Here is an 8,323-nt window from a genome sequence, read left to right as displayed (position 1 = left end):
TGCTAGGCGACTGGTGGTACTCGGATGTTGCCATATCCTAAAAGTGGTACAATGGGTGAAAAAGTCGAAAAGCCCTGTTCTAGTCCAACCCCCTGCACAGACAGGAAACCCTAGACCAGGGGTAGGCAACCTCGGCTCTTTTATGACTCATGGACTTCAACTCCCAGAATTCCTGAGTCAGCATAGCTGACTCAGCATAGCTGACTCTGAGTCAGGAATTCTGGGTGTTGAAGTCCATGAGTCATAAAAGAGCCAAGGTTGCCTAGCCCTGACCGAGACCATTTCAGACAAATGGCGGTCCAGACTCTTCTTAAAAAACTTCCAGTGTGGGAGCATTCACAACTTTGCTTGCCAGAAGGCTGTAAAAAGAGGATCACGGTCATTAGGTGAATCTAGCTTTCCACTTGTCACAAAAGGGGATTCCCTGATGCCAGAGCACTCAACCACCCTGCTACTAACTTAGCCACTGCGGCGATTCACTGAAGAACTCTGGCAAGAAAGGTCATAAAGCAGGGCAAAGCTCACTTCACCAAGGTCTCATTTAGCAATGCGATCGTAAGTCGAGGACTATCTATCTGTTGCTGAATTGAAACTCCGACTAATTGCAAATAGGATTCCAATGTAGACTCATCTGTCTTATCAACCTGAACTCTGATAGATTTCCTCACCAAATTAAGGTTGGCTGCAAGAGATAAATCCGTTCTCCGGAGGACAGCCTGCATTCAAGAATTAGGAATCTGTCTATAACACGGAAAAATAAATAAAACCCCTCTTCTAAATATATTCATTGGTCTGTGCACCTTCCCGTCTTATATTTATGATTGTGTGCGGTTTCCCCGAATACGATTTAAAACCACAACTGAGCCCAAAATTTCTGTTGCTGAGTGTTCTGTACCAGCCTGCTACCGGCCCTGCAGCAAAAGTAGGGACAACCCCTTTACAAACGGCAAGAGGCTGGAATAAAGCCTGCCAAATTTATTCACATAAAACAGAGCAAGACAAGACACCAACCAAGAAACAGGAGCTTTAAGAAACAGGAACTATCCGAGCGGTTGCCTTCAGCAAACCAGCCCTCCCACACATTCCCCTTATATTTTATTTATTTATTTATTTATTTATTTATTTTAATTCCATTTATATCCCGCCCTTCTCCGAAGACTCAGGGCGGCTTACAAGCTTAGCAGTATAGAGTTCAGGGCGTGGCTTCTCTCTGCCTCCTTCCGAGAAGCCCCATTGCCTTCCTCTGTTTACTCCTAATTGACTGCCTCCTGTGTCGGGCATCCTTGAACAGGGCCAGCTGTGGGTCATCTTCATCCACGCTGTCAGGCTCACACAGCTGGGTCTCCGTCGTGACCAAGTGGGAGGGACCTGGCTGAGGGCTCTCATCAGCAAGATCTTCAACCCCTCCAGCAAGGTCTTCAACACCCCCCTCCTCCTTTGAGTTGTCCGACCCAACTGCTGAACCCACAGGCTGACCCTGAATCACAACACTGAGCCAGACGGGTTAAGTAAACATTGCTCCGATTTTATGACTCTTCTTGCCACAGTTGTTAAGTGAATCACTGCAGATGTTACGTTAGTCACACTTAAGGTGGTTAAGGAAAACTGGCTTTCCCCATTGACTTTGCTCGTCAGAAGTTTGCAAATGGGGATTGCCTGATCCCGGGATCAGTGGTGGGATTCAGCTGGTTCGCGCCGGTTTGGTAGAACCCGTAGCGACATTTTGCTGCATTCAGAGAACTGACTGGCTTCCAGAAGTTCAGTCTAGGCCTCGGAGGCCTGGAGGAGGCTCCCAGGCCTAGAATAGCCTGCCAAAAGTGCATGGATGCCACTTCTGGATGTCCGTTCTAGGCCTTGGAGGCCCAGCCTGCATCGAATAAGAGAACTGGTTGTTCAGGTATTTGAATTCCACCACTGCCCGGGATACTGCGACCATGTCAGAATCCTATGTTCTCTGTGCATGGGATTTCTTATACTTTTCAGATTCTGCCATTCTCCTGGGGGGGGGGAGGGGAAGGGGGAAGCTTGAGGTGCCGATGTGTATTTGCTTTGCTCTGTCTCTTGCTCTACCCTCTTTGACACGCCTCTAACAGGGTGAGAATGGAATGTACCTCCAGCCATTTGCCTTATCTCTGAGCGTGGAAGAAATGGTGCAGACATCTAACAGCCTCGGAAGCCGTGCCTTATCACTCTGTTCCCACGGCGTTTTCACACTTGCGGATTGGCCTGTTTGAACCGTCCAGATGGAGAGTTTGGATGGGGTTACTATGGACACTTTTAATTACTTGATTTGCACGGGAAACCCTCAGATCCTGCCTTCTATTCCTGCTGTCAACACCTCCCAATAAAAGTTCCTTTTGAAATGATGTCGTTTCAAGAGTTCTGCTTTCTTGGGAGAACTGATTGAGGCGGGTCCTTACATACTGTCATAAATATGAGTCAGTTGCTAAGTGTCTGAATTTTGATCACGTGACCATTGGGACACTGCAAAGGTCGCAAGTGTGGAAAAAGGGGCATAAGTCCCTTTTCCCAGTGCCGTTGTCATTTCAAATGGTCACTAAATGAACTGTTGTAAGTTGAGGGCTGCCTGTAATAGGAATCATTGTACAGGTACTCCTCAACTTACAACAATTCATTTAGTGACCGTTCAAATTTACAATGGCACTGAAAAATGTGACTTATGACCAATTTTCACACTTAAGACCTTTGCAGCATGAAATGGTATATGGTTTCCTGCCTGAGCAAGGGGTTGGACTAGAAGACCTCCAAGGTCCCTTAAAACTCTATTATTTTTTATTATTATTATTATTATTATTATTATTATTATTATTATTATTATTATTATTATTATTATTATTATTATTATTATTATTTGGGGCTCCATTGTGGACATAAGTTAAGGACGACCTGTGTAAAATCAACCCCACTTCTAGTGAATATATTCATTGGTCTGTACACTTTTCCTTTGTATATTTATGATCGTACACAATTCCCCAAATAAAATTCTCGCCCTGTTATTTTTTTTCCAAAGAGATTTTTTTTGTTTTAAGTAATACAATTTCCTATGCATTTTTTCCTTACCATGTTTGAGCTGGGAAATATTTTGACAGGTGTTACCGGATGCCCTGAATTATGTGTCCATCCAACCGTGATATATAAATGATGTCTGTTGTCCTAAAATAAGATCTGCGAGGGGTTTCATCCGCGAATTCTTACTTGAAATGATGAAACGGGAAGGTTCCAAAGTTAACACGGGCCATCCTTGACTTACAACCACAGTCAGAAAAAAAAAACACTGGACAGCCACTTGTCTGAAATGGCATAGGGTCTCCTGCTTGAGCAGGGGGTTGGACTAGATGACCTCCAAGGTCCCTTCCAACTCGACTCTGATTGATTGATTGATTGATTGATTGATTGATTGATTGGAGGCTAAAACATATGAAAAATGGTTGCAGGAATTGGGTATCTATAGTTTAATGAAGAGAAGGGCGAGGGGTGACATGATAGCAGTGTTCCAGTATCTCAGAGGCTGCCCCAAAGAAGAGGGAGTCAAGCTATTCTCCAAAGCACCTGAAAGCAGGACAAGAAGCAATGGATGGAAACTAGTCAAGGAGAGAAGCAACCTAGAACTAAGGAGAAACTTCCTGACAGTTAGAACAATTCACCAGTGGAACAACCTGCCTCCAGAAGCGGTGAATGCTCAAACACTGGAAGTTTTTAAGAAGAGACCGGGCAGCCATTTGTCTGAAATAGTATAGGTTTCCTGGTGAAGCAGGGGGTTGGACTAGAAGACCTCCAAGGTCCCTTCCAACATTCTATTCTATTCTATTCTATTCTATTCTATTCTATTCTATTCTATTCTATTCTATTCTATTCTATTCTATTCTATTCTATTCTATTCTATTCTATTCTATTCTATTCTATTCTATTCTATTCTGTCACAAATGGTGATCCTGCAACCATCATAAATACATGTCAAACAAATAAACAAATACCCACAGACACACACAGACACAGACACACACACACACACACACACACACACACACACACACACTGGTTTCCATGCAACTGAAATTTGATTTGCAAGTCACTTTTTTCAGTCTGGTTGTAACTTCTAATGGTTGTTAAATGAATGATCATAAGTCGAGGACTTACCTGCATACGATTCAAACTCACATTTTTTGTCATTTTCAGGTAGTCCTCGACTTACGACCAAAACTGAGCCCAAATATTCTGTTGCTCAGTGAGACGTTTGTTAAGCGGGTTTTGCCCCCTTTGACATCCTTTCTTGGCAGAGCGGTTAAGTGAATCCCTTAAGTGTTAAATTAGGAACACGGTTGTTAAATGAATCTCGTTTCCCCAAACTGACTTTGCTCGTCAGAAAGTCGCAAAAGGGGATCACTGGAACTGTCATAAGTGTGAGTCGGTTGCCAAGTGTCTGAATGTTGATCACCTGAGCCTGGGCAATGCTGCAATGGTCTCAAGTGTGAAAAACATCCATACATCACTTTTTTTTCAACACCGTCGTAACTTTGAAGTCATTAAATGAACTGTTGTAAGTTGAGGACCACCTGTAGCATATAGGTCAGGACATGATTTCATCTTTCTCTCCCTCCTCCCAAAACACCTCTGCTTCTTTCCATTTCTTCAGGATGTGACGTATCCCCGGGTCATATTAACGGAACAAAATGCAACTTTAAAACCATTAGCATCGTTTAAACTGATATTAAATGCCTATCAATTTGGATTTTAAAAGGCCTGTCTAGAGAGCTAACATATATTTAGAAACCCTCATTAAGACAAAATGCAGACATGTGAAAAGCAGATACATATTTCATATACATTTTACCTGGGTTAGTTTTCAATTTGCCATTAAGGGATTTACGTGTGGATCAAAATTTGACCAGTCAGTCTAATTAAAATATGTATTTTTATATGTGGCTGCCTCTCTCGGTGGCTGTGTCTCTACGAGGTTTTTTTAAAAATAAATAAATAAATAAATAAATCACTTTTTAATCTATAATTTCTTTTGCCAGCAGTTACAGTCCTCCCCCCCGCCCTTTAGTTAAAAGGGAATAATTGAGATTGTTGGTTAATTAAGAACACCAGCCTAATTTTGTGAAAACTGTGGCTAGGGGAAGCTGATGAGATCCTTAAAACGAAGGATGTGAAAAATATGCATATATATATATATATATATATATATATATATATATATATATATATATATATATATATATATATGTATGTATATATATATATATATATATATATATGTATGTATATATATATATATATATATAAAGGTAAAGGTAAAGGTTCCCCCGCACATACGTGCTAGTCGTTTCCGACTCTAGGGGCCGGTGCTCATCTCCGTTTCAAAGCCGAAGAGCCAGCACTTGTCCAAGGACATCTCCATGGTCAGGTGGCCGGCATGACTAGACGCCAAAGGCGCATGGAACGCTGTTACCGTGTAAATTTTTTGGATTGCTAACAAAGAATTAAAGGGAGACTGATATACATTTGAAACTTATTTGTTCTCATCAGTCAGCCATACCCTTCTGAGATTCGAACCTGGGCCGATTGCACCTTAGGCAATTGTTCTAACCTTTAGGCCAGTGGCTCTTTCTCACTTTGGTAGCTGAGAAGCAAGGGAGATATCTGTTAAATGTTTGTTAAGTATTTAGATTACCTTGCTAAGTTTGAAATGCATATCAGCCTCCCTTTAATTCTTTGTTAGCAATCCAAAAAAATTACACAAATATGAGCTGTCACTGCTGTGACTACTGCCTGTGGATGGCCTTGGGTTAGGCTGAAACAGGAAATAAGATTTGTCCCATGTTTGGGGCCTAGCAAGGTAATCTAAATACTTAACAAACATTTAACACATATCTCCTTTGCTTCTCAGCTAACAAAGCAAGAAAGTGTCTGTGGCCTAAGGGTTAAAACAACTGCTTAAGATGCAGTCGGCCCAGGTTCGAATCTCAGAAGGGTATGGCTGACTGATGAGAACAAATAAGTTTGAAATGCATATCAGTCTCCCTTTAATTCTTTGTTAGCAATCCAAAAAATTTACATGTATGTATGTATGTATGTATGTACGTTGGGAGCAAAAGAGAGGTTGTTCCAGGTAAGTCCTCAATTTACAACAGTTTGTTTAGTGACTGTTCAAAGTTACAACGGCCCTGAAAAAAGTGACCTCTGACTGTTTTCACACTTAGGAGCATTGTAGCATCCCCGTGGTCACATGATCAAAATCGGGATGCTGGGCAACCGTTTCATATTTATGATGGTTTGCAGGAGTGTGTGGTCCCCTTTTGGGACCTTCTGGAGAACAAAGTCAATGGGGATGTCAGATTCACTTAACGACCGTGGGACTACTTTAACAAGTGCAGTGATTCACTTCACAAATGGGGCAAGAAAGGTCACAAAATGGGACAAGAACTTTCGCACAGGTTCGCCTGGTGCGGCAGTTGCAGCCCTATCTAGACCGGGATGCCCTGTGTACGGTCACTCATGCGCTCGTGACCTCTCGTCTTGACTATTGCAATGCTCTCGACATGGGGCTTCCCTTGAAGACCACTCGGAGGCTCCAACTGGTACAGAATGCGGCCGCGAGAGTTGTCTTGGGAGTTTCCCGGTACTCCCATGTTACACCTTTGCTCCGTGAGCTGCATTGGTTACCAGTTGTCTTCCGGGTGAGGTTCAAGGTCTTAGTGATGGTTTTTAAGTCCTTACATGGCATGGGTCTGGAATACCTCGGGGACCACCTGCTGCCGGCGTCGACTCCCCTCCGCCCAGTGCGTTCCCACAGAGAGGGCCTCCTCAGGGTGCCTCCAGTCAGGGAATGCCGACTGGTGGCCCCCAGGGGGAGAGCCTTCTCTGTGGGTGCTCCAGCTTTGTGGAACCAGCTGCCGGTTGAGCTCCGGATGGCACCGGATCTCCGCTCCTTCCATCGCGGGTTAAAGACCCATTTATTTGAACAAGCTGGCCTGGCCTGATGGGGAATCACTTAGGGTTTTAATATTTATATATATTTTTATTGTTTTTATTGTGGGCAATAATTTAATTCTTTTTTAAATTTTTGTATTTTTGTAGTTTTAAGATATGCCCTGTTCACCGCCCTGAGTCCTTCGGGAGAAGGGCGGTATAAAAATTTAATTAATAATAATAATAATAATAATAATAATAATAATAATAATAATAATAATAATAATAATAATAATAATAATTTAACAAAGGTCTCACTGAGCAACATAAATTTTGGGCTCCTTTCTGGTTGAATTTCCTTTTTTTCCTCTGTCTGACCGCATACCTTCAATTTTCCTGGCTTAGATTTTTGTCAGCCTTACCAGGTAAACCACACAGCTAAATACAACTTAACATCCATCCATCTTTCATTCCTTCCATCCATCTATCTATCCATGCAACCTTCCATGGAACCATCCTCCCTCCCTCCTTCCCTTCCTCTCCTTCCTTCCTTCCTTCCTTCCTTCCTTCCTTCCTTCCTTCCTTCCTTCGTCTTCTCCTCTCCTCCTTCTCTCCCTCCTCTCCTCCCTCCCTTCTTCTCCTCTCCTCCCTCTCTCCCTCCCTTCCCCTCTCCTTTCCTCTCTCCTTCCTTCCTTCCTTCCTCCCTCCCTCCCTCCCTTCCTTCCTTCCTTCCTTCCTTCCTTCCTTCCTTCCTTCCTTCCTTCCTTCCCACTCATTAATTCTTCTCACCGTTAGGAAGAATACAGAATAACAGAGTTGGGAGGGACCTTGAAGATCTTCTAGTCCAGCCCCGTGCTCAGGCAGGAAACACTTTCATACAGAATAACAGAATAACTGAGTTGGAGGGGACCTTGGAGGTCTTCTAGTCCAACCCCCTGTCCCAGCAGGAGACCCAGTCCCATTTCAGTCAAATGGTTGTCCGGTCTCTTCTTAAAAACCTCCAGTGATAAGAGCACCCACAATTTGTTTAATTTATGTTTTTAAGAGATTCCTGGTAGGAGTTCTAGATTAGAATGAGAGGAGGCAGGAGAGAGTCTATCTGGTGAAATGAGAGTAAAGATTTTGTGTCTGACTGCAATTTGGCTTTTTGGAGATGGACTTCAACCGGGAGAAAAGTCATCCAATTCCCCCTTCAGATCCTATTTTTTTTAGGTTTCCTGGATGGCCTGAAAATTAATGCTAGATGAGGGAAGATAAGGAAGGCTGCCGATATGGTGCATTTGATAAAAAGAAAAGAAAAGAGAGATGAGATCAAGACAGGAAAGGAGAAAAAAAACACGGTTTGATGGATTGGCATCTTATCAAGTCAGAGCTGGGCCTTTTCAGTTTC

This window comes from Vipera ursinii (genome assembly GCF_947247035.1).
Source record: "Vipera ursinii genome assembly, chromosome: 2".
Classification (NCBI taxonomy): domain Eukaryota; kingdom Metazoa; phylum Chordata; class Lepidosauria; order Squamata; family Viperidae; genus Vipera; species Vipera ursinii.
The sequence above is the reverse complement of the archived record's forward strand: the minus strand, read 5'-3'. Positions refer to the sequence as shown.